Raw genomic sequence first — 19,753 nt, forward strand, 5'->3', positions numbered from 1 at the left:
CCTGCACTTCGGGAGGAGTGGGGGCAGTTCCGGCCCTGCCCAGGGGGTGCTGGGGCTGAGCCGTCTGCAGTTTGCTCGAACGTCCCCAGTGACTCACCCTCCGGATAAGCCATCCTTCTTCTTTCTTGTCTTTTCTTTTTTCTGCTCTAGAGAAAAAAATAAACATTTGTGTGCGTAGCACTTGGTGGCTGCGGGGGCCCACGCAGTCCGTAGGCAGGAGACTGGGGGGCAGAGGGTGAGGAGCAGGGCAGGCAGGCCAGGAACACGGTGCCCCGGGATCCCTGCACCGTGTCCGCCTCTGGCTTGCCTTGCCCCAGGCTGTGGGGGTGTGTGTTGGGGGTACAGTCACCGTGTGGCAGGGGGTGTGACCTGTTGTCACCCCAGGACGCCCGGGGTCTTTGAGGGCCCTGAAAGCAAAGGACTGATGACTAGGTGGGGCTGAGGGCCTTAGGGCAGCTGAGCAGAGGGCTTATGGAGACAAGATGCCCAGGACTGACCCCTCGTGGGCAGTGCCCGCTGCCTGGGGAGCTGCTGTGGTTCCGAGCCCGCCGTCCTGTGTGCTTGATCGGGGCCCCCGGAGGGGCCTCCCTTGCACCTCCCAGCAGGCCGTGAAGACCCTTAGCTGTCTGGTGGGCAAACACCTGGGTCAGTAGGATCTCGGGGCCTCTCTCTGGGCTGGAAGGAAAATGCGTCTCCCAGGTATCCTGGTCTTGAGTTACCGGTTCACACTCTGGCCCCAAGCTGTGTGTTCTCACTTTAAGTTTCTCGAGTTGTGTGTTCACACCCCCGGCCTCCCCTCCCCGAGCTGTGTGTTCACACCCCAGCCCCCCCAGCCTCCCCTCCCCGAGCTGTGTGTTCACACCCCAGCCTCCTCAGCCTCCCTTCCCCAAGCTGTGTGTTCACACCCCAGCCTCCCCTCCCTGAGCTGTGTGTTCACACCCCAGCCTCCTCAGCCTCCCCTCCCCGAGCTGTGTGTTCACACCCCAGCCTCCCCTCCCTGAGCTGTGTGTTCACACCCCAGCCTCCTCAGCCTCCCTTCCCCAAGCTGTGTGTTCACACCCCAGCCTCCCCTCCCTGAGCTGTGTGTTCACACCCCAGCCTCCTCAGCCTCCCCTCCCCGAGCTGTGTGTTCACACCCCAGCCTCCCCTCCCTGAGCTGTGTGTTCACACCCCAGCCTCCCCAGCCTCCCTTCCCCGAGCTGTGTGTTCACACCCCAGCCTCCTCAGCCTCCCCTCCCCAAGCTGTGTGTTCACACCCCAGCCTCCCCAGCCTCCCCTCCCCGAGCTGTGTGTTCACACCCCAGCCTCCTCAGCCTCCCCTCCCCAAGCTGTGTGTTCACACCCCAGCCTCCCCTCCCCGAGCTGTGTGTTCACACCCCAGCTTCCCCAGCCTTCCCTCCCCGAGCTGTGTGTTCACACCCCAGCCTCCCCTCCCTGAGCTGTGTGTTCACACCCCAGCCTCCTCAGCCTCCCCTCCCCGAGCTGTGTGTTCACACCCCAGCCTCCCCTCCCCGAGCTGTGTGTTCACACCCCAGCCTCCCCAGCCTCCCCTCCCCGAGCTGTGTGTTCACACCCCAGCCTCCCCTCCCTGAGCTGTGTGTTCACACCCCAGCCTCCCCAGCCTCCCCTCCCCCGAGCTGTGTGTTCACACCCCAGCCTCCCCTCCCCGAGCTGTGTGTTCACACCCCAGCCTCCCCAGCCTCCCCTCCCCGAGCTGTGTGTTCACACCCCAGCCTCCCCTCCCTGAGCTGTGTGTTCACACCCCAGCCTCCTCAGCCTCCCCTCCCCGAGCTGTGTGTTCACACCCCAGCCTCCCCTCCCCGAGCTGTGTGTTCACACCCCAGCCTCCCCAGCCTCCCCTCCCCGAGCTGTGTGTTCACACCCCAGCCTCCCCTCCCTGAGCTGTGTGTTCACACCCCAGCCTCCTCAGCCTCCCCTCCCCGAGCTGTGTGTTCACACCCCAGCCTCCCCTCCCCGAGCTGTGTGTTCACACCCCAGCCTCCCCAGCCTCCCCTCCCCGAGCTGTGTGTTCACACCCCAGCCTCCCCTCCCTGAGCTGTGTGTTCACACCCCCAGCGTCTTGAGCTGTGTGCTCACACCTCTTGCCTGGGCTGTGTCAGCCTCCCTGGGAGTTCGCCCTCTACCTGCTATTTGACCAAGGCATTGCCCGTCTTAGAAGCAGAGGTGGGACTAGATCCTGGCTCTGACCCCAATGCCTTGGGGGTTGGAGGGACAGTCACTCTGAGTGGGAAGCTGGCTGAGGCCTCTCGGGCAGACCTTGTGCTCTCGCCAGGTAGCACACGATGGCTGCTCTTGGCAGGCCAGCAGCTGAATCTCCCAGGAGAGATGGCTTGGGTGGGGGTGTTGCTGGGCATTGCCACCTCCCCAGCCTGGCCCTCCCTACTGTATTTGGGGCGGCTACTCGATAAATACCTAGCAAGAGGTTGTGTGCCGGGCACGGCTGGCTCTCGACACTGGGGTTAGCAGTGGGTGGCACGGCCCTGCCCCCAGGGAGGCCCCCAGCCCAGACCCACTTCCCATGTGGGTACACTCTCCACATAGACCTGTCACCGTGCAGATGGTGTTGAGGCCAAGTTTGACTCCCTGGGCAGCCTCTTGTGTTCCAAGTCTCGCTGGCTTTTAATGTGTGCTTACACAACCATTACACAACCATTGCTCCTCTGGTGCAAAGGGTGGCCTGATCTGGGGCTGTCGCAGCGTGTGTGGTAACGTGGGCTGGCCGTCTTCCTGCACGGGGGCTGCCTCTCTCGATGGGTGCGCGGCACTCAGCTTATTTGGTGAGATCACATGACACCCAGGGTGTCCCAGGTTCCCGTGGAGCCACCCAGCCCTCTCTGTGAGCAGTCAGCCCAGAAGCCCCCTCCCAGGCCCCAAGCCCTGGTCCCCATTTGGGGGTGGGGCTCCTCGAACCTGCAGGTGCCAGGCAGTTAGCGTGGCTCTCCCCACGTGCCGGGGGCCCCGTGAGCTGCAGCCTCCCAGGGCCTCCCCGCTTTCCCCCCAGGGGAGACATCATGACAAGTTCTGCACCAACCCCCAGCCCTCTCCGAGGTGTTTATTCACTTTTGCTGTTGGACAAGCATGTGCTACCACCCAGAATTTTTAAATGGTTTCCATTCTGCCAACGAACCCTCCTCGAACGGGCACCTGAACGTGGTGACGGAGTCAGTCCGGCTGCAATTCATACACAGCAGGGCGCGTTGTGGAAGGACCCGGTGCGGAGGGGTTGTGGGGGGCAGCATTCAGAGGATGGCTTCAGGAGCGTGCCCTGTGCCGGCGCTGTCCATCCTGGGCTCAGCGAGACGGGTGGGTGCTGATGGCCGGCGAGGGGGCTGCCGCTCCCACTCCTCTGTGCCCTGAGCCGGGTCCGGGGCCAACAGCTTTGTGCTCACGGCAAGTGTAAGTGCACCCCAGCCGGCACGCTCTGGCCCCTGCCCTCTCTTCGTGCCCCCGGCCCCCTCAACTCCTGCTCTGCAGTGAGGTGGCCCGGTCTTCTCTGGGCTTTGTGAAGGGTACGGCACTCGGGGGGGCTCCTCTGCACGCCCCCACCCAGGGCTGCCCCAAGGAGCGGGGCGCATTCCTGCTGCTCTGCCTTTCTCTGAGGGTGGAGGTGCTCTGGTTTGCTCCCTACTTCCTTCTTGGCCCCGAGTGCGAGCTTGACGCACGGCAGGTGCTTAATAGACCTGGACTGACGGCTGGGGGTGCAGACGGGGAGGAGGGAGAAGGGCAGGGAAGGGTGGTGGGGCGCGCACGGGCAGCCTGACCTGGCCCTGGGGTGGGGGCCCCAGGCCGAGTGGCTCCCTCTGACCCAGAAACGTGCCCTCTGCAAGCAGGCCTGATAGCCAGAGACAGGGGCTGATTTGCACGTATTTGCATCTGCACGAACATGCTTCTAATTTCGAGGAGTCTTGTGTTTTTAATCGATGCAAGTGGCCAAGTGGCTTCCCATCCCTGGGTCCAGGGTGGCACAGCTCAGGGGCCGGTGAGGCTGATGGGACGTTTCCAGGCCCTGGCGGCTGGCCCGGCCTGCTGCGGGCCACGGCTGTGGGAGGGGGTGGGGCGGGCGGTGGGCAGCTCCTGACAGACCTCGCCAGGGACTTGGGGGTGACTCTGGGTGGGCTGGGCCTGTGGCCGTGGGGCTGTGTGGCTGTTGGCCCTGGAATCCGGCCGTCTTGTCTTCGTGCCAGGCCGGCTGTGGCTCTGCCTGGCTGCCGCTTGTGGGCACAGAATCTAGGTCAGGCTGGTGCAGAGAGGCAGGGCCGTCCGGTGGGACCACAACGGCCCGGGGCAGGGCCCTGACCTGATGACCTTGGCGGAGCGGGGGAGGGCTGAGGGTGCTTCAGTCCTGTGGGGGCGAGGAGGGCTTCGAGTGGAAAGGTGTTGTGGCTGAGGGTGTCACGATGACGGGGGCGAATGCCCCGTGTGTCCCTGGGGGCCTGGACATGTGGGCGTGGCTGTGGCTCTTCAGGCAGAGCCTTCCAGAAGCCCCCGTCCTTCCGGCTGTCTGTGGCCTCCATTTCCCGCCAGCCCATCCCTTCATTGGCGGATCACCCCATTCTCCCTGCCTCCTCCCACGGGTCTGTCTGCAGCCCCAGGGCCCTGGCCACATTCTGCTTCGCCCGAGGACTGGAGCCCATCTCCCCTCCTGCCCCAGCAACCCTGGGGGCTGCTGTGTTGATCCTGACCACCCTGGCCAGAGGGACTCTGCCCTCCCGACTGCCCCGTCTCCACGGACCCCAAATCCATCCGGCCTTCCTGTTGTGCTGTATTTGCGTGCTCTGTTCTTCTGCCTGGGAGTTCAGTGCTGTTTCTTTCGGAGCTATTTGCTGGCTCAGCCGGGCTTGGGGGGACCGTGAGGCAGATTCGTGCCCTGTTTGAGGTGGGCACGGGGGTCCTGGGGGCAGTGGGAATGCTAGGTTTTAGCAGCAGCCCCTGCCGCCCAGGGCCTCTGTGCTTGGGGTTTATCTGCGTCTGCGGTCTGCTTGGGTTCACTTTTTCCAGCCATCTCCCCAGAGGCCCCCTCTGGAACTCACTCCTGGGGTCGGGGTCTGAGTCCTGGTCTTGGGTGTGCCTCCGCTTGGCTATGAACCGTCTGCCTTGGTTTCCCAGTCTTAAAAGCAAACAGGTTGGACGTGGTGGCCTCCGGGGGTCCTTCTGACTCAGGCACTCTGAGGAGCAGAGGGGACACGCCGAGGCCCCCCCGTGTCCCTGGATCCCCGGTGCAGGGAGACTCGAGGCCGAGCCCGCCTGTAGTTGGGCTGGTTTACTGCAGCAGGCCATCGGGGAAGCGTTTCCTTGGAGATTTATGTAGGACACAAGTCCGAATACGAAATCCAAGGTGCCCCGTGGAGGTTTTCTGCAGCTGCACATCTGCTCTACTGCACTCGTGGGGAGACGATCGCGCGTAGCCTCTTGTTCCCGGAGGCTGCCACCCAGGCACTGGTCAGGGCCCGTGACCCTGAGAATAGCGAGGCAGTGTCCTTAGGCCCCGTGTCACACAGTGGCCACCAAAGGGGACATTGCAGTGGGATCTTTGGTACGAGAAGGCCTGGCCCCGGGTGTGCCCCCACCTTGTGCCCCCTGCCCCTTACTGCTCTCCAGACCTTCCTCCATGGCTGTCCAGGCCCCTCAGAACTGCTTGCTCTCCCTTGGTCACAGACTGGGAAATGCAGGCCTGAGGGGATATGGGTTCCCCTGGGCACACGGGTGGGACAGAGCAGGACTGGAACCAGGGTCCCCAACAGCCAGCAGGGCACTGCCCTGTGTATGCCTCCTCCCATCTCCAATGGTCTTCCCAGCCCCTCCCTGGGCACGGTGCTTCCTGGGACGCTCTCAGGTCAGCCTAGGGCACACAGTGCTGGGCTCGCGTGTGCTGGGTTTTGCTGTCCCCAGGTGGCTGCCCCGACCGTTCCCCTGGCTGGAGGGGGCCTCTGGGGCTCGGGGTCCTGTGGCTGCAGGCACCCCACGCTGGGAGTGACTAGGGCAACACTCCTCCTTCCTGCCTCTGCTCTGCCCATGCCCCGGCCACCCTCTATGTCTCTGGGGCTCCACCGTCTCTTTTCGGGGCTGTTTTCCTTTCCAAATATCATTTTGTTCATCCCGACACAGGCTGTGCGCTCCCACCAGCCCCTGGGCACACGCACGTGTACACGCAGGCCTCTGGGGGTCCCCGCACGCCAGGAGGAGCCCTGGTCAGTGCACGCTGCCCCATGACAGGGGCGACCCAAACAGTGCTTTTGGAGGGTCAGAGGTGTGGGAGCCTCCCCTGCGAGATGACCAGGGACTAGACCGTGTCACAGCTGTCCCAGGGAACCATAGGACTCCCAGTGTGAGAGCACGGGCAGTGCTGGCTGGTGGACGGTGGGCCTGCCTTCTGCCCCCGCCAGCTGGGGCACAGCTAGATGAACACGCTGAAGGGTCAGGGTGCATAGTGCACGAGGCAAGCTCACGGAACATGTGTGGACCCTCAGGGTCAGCTTTGGGTGGGGAAGCTCAGCACCGTGATGGGGGAGGGGGCTCGGCAGACCCCAGTGTGTCTGTGGCTATCAGGATCAGATTGTGAGTGGCTGCCTGCCTGTGTAGACCCCAGTCCTGAGAACATGTGTGCAGATGAGGAAACTGAGGCACGGAGGGGGACGAGCTCTGCCTGCCAACAGGACTGGCTGGGAACCCAGGGACTCTGGGCCCAAGGTCCAGGCTGCCCCCCATGTGTTAAGGCCTGGAGTGGCCTCCTCCTGGCCACGCTTGAGAGCCAAGGGATGGACCCAGCTGGAGCTCATGGCCAGATTGAGCCTCAGACTGGCCCTTGCCCGGTGGTTTAGATCTGGAAGTTCCAGGGAGTGGGGGTGGGCGGATGGCAGTTCTGGGCCTGACACGCAGACCCCCTGAGCTGGCATCCTGGCATCCGGGCCCAGGCTCTGTCTCCAGGGGTGAGGAGGCCCTGCCCTTGCAACCCCAGCTCCCTCTGTACGACCCCTCGGCTCCAGACAGGAAGTGGGTCTGGGCTGATGTGGGTGTCCATGCTACGCGGGCAGGTAGCAGGGAGGCAGGGAGGGGGGCGGGGGTGGGCAGGGGCGGCTCAGGGCAGTGGGCCTGGGGGCGGGGAGCAGGATTGGGGCTCCAGAGCATGAGCTCTCCCCTCTCCCCAAGAGAGAAGGGGTCAGGCTGGGGCCCCAGGCTCCCTGGCCCCCCCCCCCCGCCCCCCCCCCCCCCCGTCAGTATTTGTTTATTCCGGTCTCCTCTTCAAACAAGAAGAAAATTAGACTCCTGGGGGCCTGGCAGGCCCTTCTTCCAGACGTGCATCCCCACCCACTGCCAGCCAGGCCAAATGCTCTCAAAGACAGAATTTTGCTTAAATGCCCAGAAAGGAGATTTAGGAGATCAGAATCTTAAGCAAATTAACATGTGCGGCAGGCGGCTTTTAATCACCGCCGGTAATCACCCACCCGCCCCGCCCCTTGGGGGAAATCAGCTCCAGGCTGTGAGGGGGTGGGGCCGGCCCTGCCGATGGATTATTCATCAGAACCTGAACTTGAACCACAACCTCATTTTGCCCACTCCAGGGAGCCGGCCCGTCGCCGGGGAGCCTGTGTCTGCCTGCCCCTCTCCACCACCCACTCTCCCTTCCTCCTTGGGTTTTGCCTGTCGCCTCTCCCTGCCTCAGTTTCCCCTCTTCTGAGACTTTGGGGTTGCTGGCACTTTCCCAGTGGGGACTGTGTGAGGGGACTTGCAAAGCGCAGGTGTGGTGATGCCGGAGCGGCCCCTACCCGCTTTTGCTCCTGGCCGCAGGTCGTCTGTGCACATTTGCCTGGTGCCTTGCTCGGCCTGGTCCCCTCTTCTTGGCCCCACAGACCCCACCTCAGCCCTCCACACTCGGCTGCAGGACCCCCTCCCGGTGTGGCCAGCAGAGAACCTCAGTCACACCTGGCGCTGGAGGGAGGATGTGCCAGCGCAGTGCGCACGGGCCCGGGGATCCTGACCCTGCTCAGTGCACGAGTGACCACTGTGGACAGGAAGGTCAAGGTGTCAAGCTCTTGGGGGCAGATCCCTAGAGACTGAGGGGCTGGGCTCCACCAGGGGCGGCAAAGGAGGTGGCTGCCCCTTTAAGGGAGCCAGGCGGCAGCCCTGTGGCCTTCCCTGGGCAGGATCCAGGTGGTGGCTCATGTGTCTCACTCCCTCCACACCTGGGGGCCCGGCCTGGCAGGAGGCGGTCACACCCTGGGGTGGCGGCAGCTCAGGGAGCCCCGAGGAGCCCCAGGTCCTCCTGCTCTGGCCTGCCGCCTGCCTGCTGCCTCAGCACCTTCGCCCACATCTCCGTCGACCTCCCCAGGCCACCCTCGGGGCTGTGGGCAGAAGTGGCGGCTTTGCAAACAGCACCTGAGGCACGAGCAGAGCAGCGGCTCGGGGCAGCCTGTCTGTGTGGCTGATGTGGGGAACGTCATTTCTCTTGGATGCTGGATGCCACAGGTTGAACCAGAACACACCCCAGGAAGAGGCAGGCGGTGCTGGAGCAGGGGTGGGGGCTGCTCCGCACACACCCCACCCCCAGACGGCTCCCTGCTTGGCCCAGGCAGGACCCTAGACCCCAGGATCTTCTCAGGATGCTCACTGAGGGACATGTGGGGAGAGGCAGAGATGGGGCACAGGAGGGGCTGGGATGCCAAGGGGCAGGGGCTGCCACCAGGGGCTCCCGGACCCTCATCGTCATGCTGCGCACACACCCCTAACCAGGCAGCCAGTGAAATGTCACCCTAGCCATCCTGGAAGCACTGGGCATTTGGGGGAGCCCCACGGGGTCGGGGGAAGGTCGTCTGTAATGATCAGAGGGACCCCTTGGTCCGGGGGGGGGGGCAGCCAACCGGAGGGCATTCCATTCCTGGGGGGAGCTGGCCTGGAGGGAGGGAGGTCAGAGCCAGCTGAGGGTGGCCTTCGGAGCCAGTGCTGAAGGAGCAGGCGCGCCCAACTGAGACCCCACCCCCACCCCACACGCGCCTCCTCCCCCGCCCACTGCGGGGCTGGGCTGTGAAGGGTTAAGGCGGGCGGGGCTCTGGCGGGAGGGGCGGTCCCGGCAGCGGCGGGCTGAGCGCTCGGTGAACGGCCATGGGCGCGCGCTCAGGCGCAGGGACACGCGGGGCCGGCACACCGCCCGAGGCCCCTTGGGCCACGCCGGTAGCGGTAGGGGTGGTACCCGTGGGCCATGGAAGAGCCCGGGGACCCCGGTGGGCTCAGCCTGGACGAAGGTAAGAGGGAGCAGTAGGGGCTCAAGGAAGAGGCTGTAACTGCCCTGCAGGGAGCCAGGGTCAGACGCTGAACTGCCCATCGGTGACCCACTGAGCCCACTTGGGCAGGGCTTGACCCCTTCCCCCAGGGGTCTCCGGGACAACCCCATCCCATAAGCACCTGCACACCCCTGTCCCCCGCATCGTCCGCCACTGTGCCAGCATCTCTGCAAAAAGTGGAGACAACCCCGATGGGCGGGGGGAGGAGGTGCCCCGGCAGAGCTGACGGACACCTGACCTCCAGTCTGCCCCCGTGGGGCACCAGCCTCAGTGCGGGGGGGGGTCGGATCCGGGGTATCCTGACCTGTGGGACCCGGGGGCTCGCCTGGTCCAACCCCCTCCCACCCCCTTCACCCAGGGCAGCGCGGGCGCCCCGAGCCTCGTCAGCACCATGGACAGGGCAGCAGCTGCTTCTCCCTGAGGCGCCTGCGGTGGTTTGCTGAGCCCTCAGGGTTCCACCAGGCTCCCCCCCCCCCCCGTGGGAGATTTCTTGCTCAGATCTGTCACTCAGTCCTGACCTGCGGCCCCGGGCACGGCCCTGGGCAGACAGCATAGATCAACAGGGGTGGCAGGCGCCCTCCAAGGCTGCCGGGAGCTGCCCAGCACCAAGGAGCTTAGGTGCAGGGTGTCAGGGCCCGTCCCCGCAGGGACCCGATGGGGCAGCACTTCTCAGGCAGCATTTGCTCCCGGCCAGGAATGGGGAGAAGCAGAGAGGGGAGAGGGGCCAGAGCCACCACAGCTGTAGCTGGAGGGACCGGAGTCAGCAGAACTTCCTGACTAAGGGCTGAGACCCCCCAAGGAGAGTTGAGCTTGCCTTCTGGCCATTTGTCTGGACCCCGGTTGTTCTGGACTTAATTAGTTCTTCCCTCTGATTGGTGTGGACGCACGGGAGGGACTGTGGAGCCTCGGAGAGCAGGCGGGGGAGTGGGGACATTACTGCCAGGTCGTCTGAGGGCGAGACCCTGGCGGTGCCTTTGATGGGCTGTGTGACCACAGGCAGACAACAACCCTCTCTGAGTCTCTCGTGGAAGACAGCGATGGCGTGGAGTTGCCTTGGTAGAGTGTCCGTGAGCGGGGTGCGCCCTGTGTGTGTGGTGCTCCAGGATGCCTGTCCCCTCGCCACCCCCTTCTCTTGCTGAGATGCCCTTTATGAGTGGAGGACAGCATGGCAGTGGAGGGCTGGTGGTGCAGACACTCCTGGCTTGGCTGTGTGCTTGGGCCGCTCGTCGGGACACCCCCCCCCCGGATGACCACAGCCCCCATGCCAGTGTGGGGCAGGGGTCCCATAGTGGCTGGTCCTTGGGGAGAGCCTGGCCCAGCACATCCCTGCCTATCTGGCCTGCAGAGAGATCCATGGAATCAGCAGCCAGCCTTGGTCAGCCTTGGTCAGAACCAAGGGTTCCGGGGTGCGGGATGCCTGCCTGCGAACCAAGGGGGCGACCGGCTGCCCCCAGGGTCCAGGGAGGCCTGACACACCCAGGCTCTGCAGCCAGGAAGGGAAGAGCCCTGGTCCTGGGAGGGGAGGAGGAGGGCAGCAGCAGGGCCTGAGGCCCCTCGTGCCCCCATTGCCTGGGTCAGGGTCTCAGCTGGCCTCGAGGGGGAGACATGTGGCCTGGCCCTTGTCTCCTGGGAGGAGTGTGCTGCGCCCCTCCCCCCACACCCCGGGAGAGAACAGTCTCAAATGTGCAGCTGAGGACAGAGCAGATGGGCTGGAGTCTTGGGTCCGGCCCCCCATCTGCACAGCTAATGAGCTGATGGCTTAGCTTCCAAGCTCCTGGCACCTTTCTCCTGGAAAGCCGGGGGACGGGCAGGGCGTGAGCGAGGGGCGCAGAGGCCAGGACAGGGTGTGAGCGAGGGGCGCAGAGTCCAGCTCCATGCTCCTTGCAGGCTGTCGGGGGCAGAGGCATCGAGGAGGGAGGAGTAATTAGAAGTGCCTGTTTCTTCTGGGACTTTGCTCCCAGCACGGCTTACGTGGGCTTCTGCCGGCTGGACAGACTTCCTGTGTGGAAAAGGCCCCTCGGGCAGGGTGACGGACACCCTTTCCAGGACGGGATGTTTTGTCCGGCTCTTGAGAGCTGGAGGGAGAGGACGCTGCCCATCCCGAACGGGTCGGTGTGCCAGCCCGGGACAGCTGGCCCTTGAAGACTCCAGGCTGGGGCCTCGGGTGCCGGACGATCGGGTGAAGAGAGGAGGAAGCTGTTCTCAGTCCCAGTGACTCGTGTTGGTCCTGGGTTCACAGTGATCGGGCCCTGGCCCCGGTCAGCTGAGCTGCTGACCTTTGGAAACTGCCTGTTGTTCAGGCCCCTGTGGTGGCACTGACCATGGGCCGGGTGTGAGCGGCCCCTCCTGCACCCTCTCCCAGGTCCACGGTGGGCATGTGGGGGGACGGAATCGAGGGAAGTCAGGGTGACGCTCAGGGAGGTCCCATCCCCAGCCACACGGGGACAAGATAGAGGGGACTTTAGGGAGTCAAGTTGGGAGAGCCCAGCTGCTTCCGGAGAGTCCTCAAGGTGCCTGAGGCCCCAGGGCTCTCGAGGAAGCTGCCCTGGCCGGCAGGAGCGGCGGGGCCCAGGGATCGTCCACGGGCTCAGCCTTCTTCTGTTTCCTATTGCCTCCGTGGCTCCGTGCCCACTCTGCCGGCGGCCTTCCAGCCCCGCCAGCTGCCGCCTGCCTCCTGCGCAGGCCCAGGTGGGTGTGGGGTGGGGACGGCCGGTTCTGCCAGTGAAGGGAGGACCCCCAACCCCCCCAACCTGCGGGAGTTTCCTCTCCTCCCAGCAGGCAGGCCCAGTCCATCTGGTGACTTTTCAGGAACATGCCCCCACCCCCAGAGCCGCTGGAAGTCTCTCTCTGCTTCTCCAGCCGCTCCCGGGGGCTCCCGGGGGTAGGCCCATCAGACAAAGCCGACAAAGCTGGGCACCTGCCTCCAGGGAGGCCAGGCCGATGTGGCTGTGTGATGGCCGTCCTGACCCCTCCCGGCCTCTGCTCAGCCAGTGCCTGGGAGATGAGGGCCGGGGTCTGGGACAGGAGCCCCCAGAGCCCATGAACCAGGGCACCTGTGAGGGCAGGCTATAAATAGAGTCCTCTCCCCACACGACTGTCCAGTGTGATTAATGCCACTGCTGTGGCTGAGCTGGGGGCCACCAAGACAGGAGGAGGCAAAGGGAGAGCCACTGCGGGAAAGACCCTCACCGGTGTGAGCAGGCCCTGGGCTCTGCTGGGCAGGCAGAGGAAAGCAGGATATTGGGACCCCCCCCTGTGTTGAAGACCCGTGTCCCCGTGGTGCCCAGCAGCCTCGGTGACAGTGTGGTGGCCCATTGCATGGGAAGGGGTTTCTGCAGCGGGAGGGCGCTGGGCACCGGATACCCACTGCTTCAGGAGCCTGGACAGCTGTGGACTCCTGGCCCCTCACACCCTACCGGGTGACAGACAGAAAGTTCCCGCTGGCCTTCCCTCAGGGCTGGTCCTGGCAGGATCCTGTGTCGCCGGCTAGGAATGGGCCAGGCTGCTGCCGTCCCCTGCCCAGAAGCACAGGCACCCAGGGCCTCCGTGGGTGGCAGGTGCGGGCCCGGGCCCGGGGCCGGTCAGTCGGCGGGGGGGGGGGGGGGGGGGGGGGGGGGGGGCGGGACATCGCTGGCTGCCAGAGCCCGTCTCCACCCCATGGCACTCTCAGGAAAGGGTGGGGTGGCCTGAAGCAGCCCAGAGGGGCAGAGCAAAATCAGGCTGTCCACCCCCACGATGTCCTCGGGCCCCCTTGCTCATGAGCCAGGTGATGCCGCGGGGCTAGGCCCCCCTGCGCACAAAACTCTCTCCTGGCTCTTGCTAGAAGGCTGAGCCTCTGGCCCCACGGCGAGGAAGCTGTGGGAGGAGAAAGGCACATCCTGGCAGGTGGAGTGTCCAGCATGAAGCCCCGGCCCCGGCCCTCCCCCGGTCTTGTCTGGGGCCAGCCCTGGGCCTCGCTGGCCTGGCCAACCACCCCCCCCCCCACCCCAGGGTCTGCTGCCCTCGTGCAGACCCTCGGGCCAGTCCTGGCTCCTGTGCCCCCTGGGCGCTGGGCACAGTCACCCTGGAGTCCTGCCTGGGGCGGGGAGGGGGGGCTCGAGGGAGCCGACTCGCACTCCCTGATAAAATAAAAATAGTTGGGAGGAGGCGCCCAGACGGGCAGGGGGAGGGGGGCGCGAGCTGCTTCTCAGACGTTTAAATAATCTCCGCCATATGTGTGTGGGCCTGTCCCTCCCTCCTGTGAGGCGCTGGCCAGGGGCCGGGCCGATCCCCCGTGGGTGCGCGCGGGAGCCCGGTGCGGCAGCTGGGGCCTGCTGACCTCTTCCTCTTCTTCTCCACCCGAGCACAGCCTGAGTGCCCGCTGCGTGCGGAACTGGCCCCGGTGGAGAGCAGAGATGCGGCTCGGGGCGACAGGCGGGGGCTGAGGACCCGTGAGGGCTGTGGCAGGGACAGGCCAGCGTCCGCGCCAGTCGGGAGCCTCGGGCTCCGTGTGTCCGGCCGTTGCTGTCTGTTCTGAGTCAAGTGGACACGGAAGGGCTCCCTTGAAGATCCTTCAAAAAGGCAGAGAAATGTCGGAGGGGAGAGGGGCTGGCGGGGGGAGGGGGCTGCCCAGCCTGGGACCCAGGGCCGGTGCCCTCAGGGAGGGGGGAGGAACGCGCCCCACACCCCGACCCCTGCGCTCGTTTGCTCAGTGAAGGGGCAAGGGAGGGCCTGACCCGTGCGCACACCCATCGTGGACGGGGGCCCGTGACACCTCAAGAGTGCCGGTGAGTGCGCGTGCTCGCACAGGGGAGCCTTTGGGCATCGTTTGTGGGCTTTGTTGCACTTTCCAGCCCTCCCAGGGAAGAGGCGGGGGTGCTGACCGCCCCTGGCCTCTTGCCCCCTCCCGTGTGAGGGCAGGCTCAGCCTCCAGTGTAAAAAGGAAAAAGCCAGTGCTGGCCAGCTTCTGATGGCGAGGACGTTTCCCCCTTGGGGAAGCTGCCACCGTGTCCCGCGGCCACTGGAGGAATCGAGGAGGGAGGGCCTGTGGGGCATCCTCTGACAGACAGGGAAACTGAGGCATGGAGACAGGCAGGCCGTCCGAGTCAGCGGTTCAGCCACGGTGCAGGGCCGAGCTGAGGAAGGTCATGGGGACCTTTCCTCTGGGGTGTCAGTGTGGGGGGAGCCCTCCCTGTGCCCTCGCCCCCCCCGGGAGGGGGTGCCACCCGTTCATCTGTGCCGGGCGCGTCCAGGCACCAGCCTCCTCGGGGACGGCAGCCGGAGGTGCCGGCACTGGCTGGCGGTGGCCAAGCCCTGGAGGCTGGACGGCCACTAGCTGACCAGTGACGGCCATGCTGGGCGCTGGCTCGTGTCACCTCGTGGGGCTGGCTTGGCGGCCTTGGCACCAGGGGCCCAGCCTGTGCTTCTGCTGTGGGCCAGTCCCGAATGGCACAGGGACAGAGCAGGACAGGACAGGGTGGTCCCTGCCCGGCGGTGCCCCGGGGGATCAGGCAGTGTGCAGATGAATGTGTGCGGTCTCGTCCGGAAGCCACAGGGCAGGCGGGAGGATGCTCAGAGGAGCAACTCAGGTCACAGGACTGAGAGCCAGGAGAGGTGTGTGGGGCAGGCGTGAGGAGGAAGGGGCTGGGGGGACCCCTTGTGCCCCCTGGAGCCCTCCTGCCCCTTCCTGGCGAGGCTCCTGGCTGACCCGGGTAGGTCAAGTGTAGACTGGTTCCAGGCTGTGGAGGCCAAGTGTGGAGACTGAGCCCCCGCAGGGCTGGTGACATGTGGCTGCTCTGGTGGCCACATCTATGGCACTGTTGGGGCTGGAGGTGGGGACCGACCAGGGAGTGGACTCTGGCTGGGGTCAGGGTGCTGGGATGTCAGTCTCCCCCGGACGCTCTGGGCGGCTGGTGCTCGCAGGCCAGGTGGGGTGGTGGCGAGTGTCCTGGGTGCGGAGGGAGTGAGCCCATGGGTGGGGTGGGCTGGGCTCCTATCCCTCCCGGTGTTGGCCTGGGTCTGCTCCCACGCAGCACCTGGGGTGGGGGTTTTCTCCGGTCCTGGGGCCTGTTCCCTTCTGTGACCCTGAAGGGGGGGGGGGCTGGCTCCGGTGACCACCTGTGGACACGGGGGCCCGGCTCGCGCGTTTGGGGACCTGGTCAATGGTAGGTGCCCCTGCTCTGTGCTTGGTTCTTCTGGGCTCTGCTGCCCTTCCCTTAGAGGCCTGGAGCTCAGCCCCTGTGGGGGAGGGTGGGAAGGGAGGAACCTTGCCCCCGCTTTGGGGGGCTGAGCCATCGGGGTTCGGGGCCTGTCCTGGGTTCAAGCCCAGCTTGGCAATCGCCTGGGGCATGGCCTTTGCAGGTACCCAGCATGCTCAGCGGCACTGTGGGGGCAACATGGTGTCCCCAGAGTCAGGGGCACCCCCCCCCACATTGTCCTCAGACCCTGGTCAGAGTGTCAGAGCTCAGGTGGGGGTCACCAGGGTCTTGCGGGCAACAGAGGGGCTTTGGTGGCAGAGCCCTGCATCAGGCTGGACTGATTGGACCGTCCTCCGCCGGGTCAGTGAGGACCACCCTGGGCTGGCTGAGGGGGACTCAGGGGTGAAGGGCCACTCACTGTGGGCCCCCTCCTGGGCCCCCTACCCAGGGAGATTAGGGCACCAGAGCCCCCCTGGCTGACGGCAGGAGACCATTGATCTGGGCTGAGAGCCCAGGGGCCTGACCCGAGGATGGCAGGGTGTGGCCGGCTCAGGGAGCTTTTGTCCGGGGGGAGGTGAGAAGACCCCAGAAAGGGGCCAGGCGTGGGGGAGGAAAGAGGCGCAGGTGTGACCAGGTGTAACCCGGGTTTGAAGAGCCGCAGGCTTTGAGGCAGGAGGGGATGCCCCAGCGTCAGGGAGGGCCCGCCGATGGGATGGGGCCGTGACACAGGACCGGCAGGTGCGGCCTGGGGAGCCAGCCTCGGACCCGCCTCCCGGCCTCCTGCTCTGGTCCCTCTGCCCGGCTCCAGCTGCCCCCCGAACACGCAGAGGCTGTCAGGGCTCCGCAGCCGCGTCTCCTGGAGGAGACCCAGGACCCTTTCTCTTTCTAGAGGCTGGTGGCTTCCTAACCTGATTCCACATAGCGCCGCCTCCTGAAGGGACTGACTCGGAGCCGCTCTGGCAAAGGCTCCTAATTGGGTTCTGGCATTTGGCTTTGAGTCGACTGCGTCGGCTCTGGTGAGGTGGGGCCCTGTTCCCTGTGGTCAGCCCGGGACGCCCATCACTAGCTCCTCATGGCCTGCCGCCTCCCCAACCCCGCCCCCCCGCTCTGACCTCGGACCGGGCTGTGCCCAGCTCTGTGGCCCAGGCCCCAGCCACTCGCCTCTGTGCTGGGGACGGAAGGGTGACAGCCCAGTGATGCCTGGGTAGGGGGCACGCGGGGGACCAGGGGCTCGGGGGCTCAGCGGCAGACGGGCTCCGAGGTCCTCGGGACCGGGCGCCAGTCCTCGCGGCCGCTGGTCGATGTGACCGTGAGGTGGGGTTCTGCCCCTCGGGCCTCGCGCCCTGGGAGAGGGGGGCGTGCCACCCTGTCTGTCTGTCTTTGCCCAGCTCTCCTCCTCGTGCCCAGAGCTGCCCGCCCCAAAGGGCTGTCCTCGTCTGGGCCTTCGCTGGTGTCGCCGTGAGTGGGCCTCGTGTCCGGTCAGCAGATGTGCAAGCAGGTCCTCCCTGGGCCCGGCTCTCCCCCACCAGGCCGGGCCCGCCAAGGGAGGGCAGCCTCTGGGGGCAGAGCTCGGCGACGAATGCGCCCAGGGCAGTGGGCCGCCTCCCGGAGCGCTCTGCCCCAGGGTCTGGTCCTTGGGAGCTGAGACGGCACAACCGGGGGCCCGGAGCAGGATGAGGCGTCTGGGAGCACGGGACCCAGGCTCGGGGACCGGCAACTGTTCCTCCAAGGCTAGGAGTCGAAGCAGAAAGGGGCCCCCCATGTCCCAGGCCCTCCCCGGGCCGGACAGGCCTGGGCAGGCAGCCCGCCCAGCTCGGCTCCTGGTTGCGGCCCACGGAGGGCTGGACACTGAGGGTGGGGTTCTGCTGCTCCCGTCACCCCTCACCCCCACCCCGGGGACCACAGGAGCCCCTCAGAGCCCCTGGCAAGTACCAGGGACGCGGGCTTGGGAGCTGGCGATTCTGGGGCTCAGGCTGGGACGGAGAAGGGGCAGCAGGGAGGGCGGTGGGGGGACAGTGGACGGTCCCATGAGGACCGTCACCCCAGGCCTTACAGCGGTGTTCTTTGGGTCCTGGGGTGGCCTCTCTGTCTTGCCTGTTGTCGCTCAGCCGGGACGTGGGGGCTGCCCGCTGCCCTCCTGGTCTCCAGCTGGGAGTTCCCTTGGCCTAAATCCTCTGGCCAGCTGGGCTGGACCCGGGCTTGGATTAGCACAGGGGATTGGGCAGGGGGTGGGCGGGGCTTGCAGAGGCCCTGCGGCTGCCCTGCCCTCAGACTCTGGGACGCTGCTTCTTTGGGGATCCCTTCGTGGCCCTGGCGGATGGGCAGGCTGACCCGGGGGCCATCTAGGACGGCAGGTGACGGTTGGGCCAATGCCAGAGGGACCTGGGAGCAGCCCCGCGGGGGCCTCGCAAGGCCCTAAGCAGGAGGAGGAAGAGGAGGAAGAGAGAAGGAGGGCCCGTGGAGCCCCTGTGCCACCCGCCATTGCCTGACCTGCTGCCGAGGCGGGGTGGGGGACGCGGGCGTCCTTTGGCCTCCGTGAGCCACCCCTGGCCACCGTCCTAGCATGTCTGTCCCCTGGCCGTCTACCCCCAGCCGGACCGGGGGAACAGTGGCCTGCCTGGCAGAGGCCCTCCTCTGGGTCGGAGCGAGCGTGGCCGTGTCCCCGCCGTGGCAGCTCGGCCCGCTAGGTAAGGGGGCAGGCCTGGCCCTCCTCGGCGGGAGCCCCGCCTCAGAGCCACAGGGGCCAGGTGGGTGGGGGCTGCTTCTGGGCGTGCAAAAGGCCCCCCTCCTCCAAAGCAAACCTATGACCTCCTGCCCCTCGGGTCTCCCTCTGGGGGTCATGGGGCTCCCGCTGCACCCCCGGCCCACCTGTCTGACCCCAGGGCGCCAGGCAGGCAGCGGGGAGGGTGGGGGTTCGGGGATCAGGGGCAGGGCTGTGGTGGGCATGCTGGCTGGGCACTCAGGTGGCTATAAAACTTTTGCTGAGGGGTCCCTGGCACTTTGCAGGGGCGGGGTGGCATCTTCAGCCGGGATGCGCTGGGGCTAGCGTGCTGGTGAGGGACGAGACCGCGCCTAGAGGGGGGCAGAATGCCCCTCACTGGTGTGAGACAGGGGTGGGGTGGAGGCCTGCCCGGCCGGTGACGGGAAGGTTGTGTCCGTTCTGGCTGGGCCGGCCCACGGAAGGCCCCACTTGGGACTGTGTCCCGCGCCCCCGGGGCCTGGTCTGGGTGCCCCTTCTGGAACCTGTTCTGGCCTCTGCGCCCGCCCCTCTCCCCCTGTCCTGCCTTATCCCTCCCCTCTTGCTACCTGTGCACCAGCAGCCTAACCTGTGTCCTCATCGCTCGGTGTCTCTGTGGAGCTCAGCCTCCCTGTGGGCCCTCCCACCACCACCCTGGAGTGTGAGGAGTCCCACTGGCTGGTCTCCTCGGGTGGCCTTGCCTCCAGGGGGTCCCTTAGTGGGTGGGTCACGTGGGGTGGAATTATCGACGCTGCAGCAGTCCTGGGCTTTCTGTAAGTAGGTGTGAAGGGCCCGGGGGGCTGGGGCTGACCCATCCCCGGCCTGGAGCCCCAGAACCTGCAGCCTCTCCAGCCCTGGGGGGCTGCTGGCCTGGCTGGGACCCCCTCCCCTCAGGACCTGGGAGACGTGAGAGCTGCAGACAGGAGGCCAAGTGGACAGAAGAGGGGAAGGGAGGGCGGGGAGGGGTGCTGGGAGGAGGGTTTGTGTTCTGGAGCTGAAGCCTGGTGCTGCCTTGACCTCCCGGGGCCCCGCTCTGTGGCCTCCAGGGACAGACCCTCACCCTTCCTGCAGGGAGGAGGAGGAGGCCGGCTTTCCCCAGTGGCACGGGAAGCAGGTGCAGGCTCCCAGGTTAGACCACGGCCTGGCCACCCACAGAGGCCCTTGTGCACGGCAGCTGCTGAGCGTGGCCTCAGCCACCACAGCCCCTCGTGTGTCATAGGCACTGGGGCAGGTCACGGCAGTCACTGGGGCTGGGATGGACACGGTGGCTGGAGTGAAGCGAAACCAAGCTGCAGAGGAACAGGGTCCTGCCTGGGACCCCGCCTGGCCCGGGGCAGTCGGGGAGGGTGGCCGTGGCCGGGGCTGGGTGGCTCGGTCTGTTCCTGAGCTTGGGCCTGTGGCCCGGGCCAGCGCCTGGGGGTATGAACCCGCCCCCACGGAGGGCCGGCGGGCGGGCGGGCGGGCGGACGGTCTCTGCACCCCTTGTGCACGGGGTGGTGGGCGGTAGGGCTGGCCCGGCTCTCACGGCGCCCCGTCTGTCTTTG

This window comes from Lynx canadensis, chromosome C1 (assembly GCF_007474595.2).
Source record: "Lynx canadensis isolate LIC74 chromosome C1, mLynCan4.pri.v2, whole genome shotgun sequence".
Lineage (NCBI taxonomy): Eukaryota > Metazoa > Chordata > Mammalia > Carnivora > Felidae > Lynx > Lynx canadensis.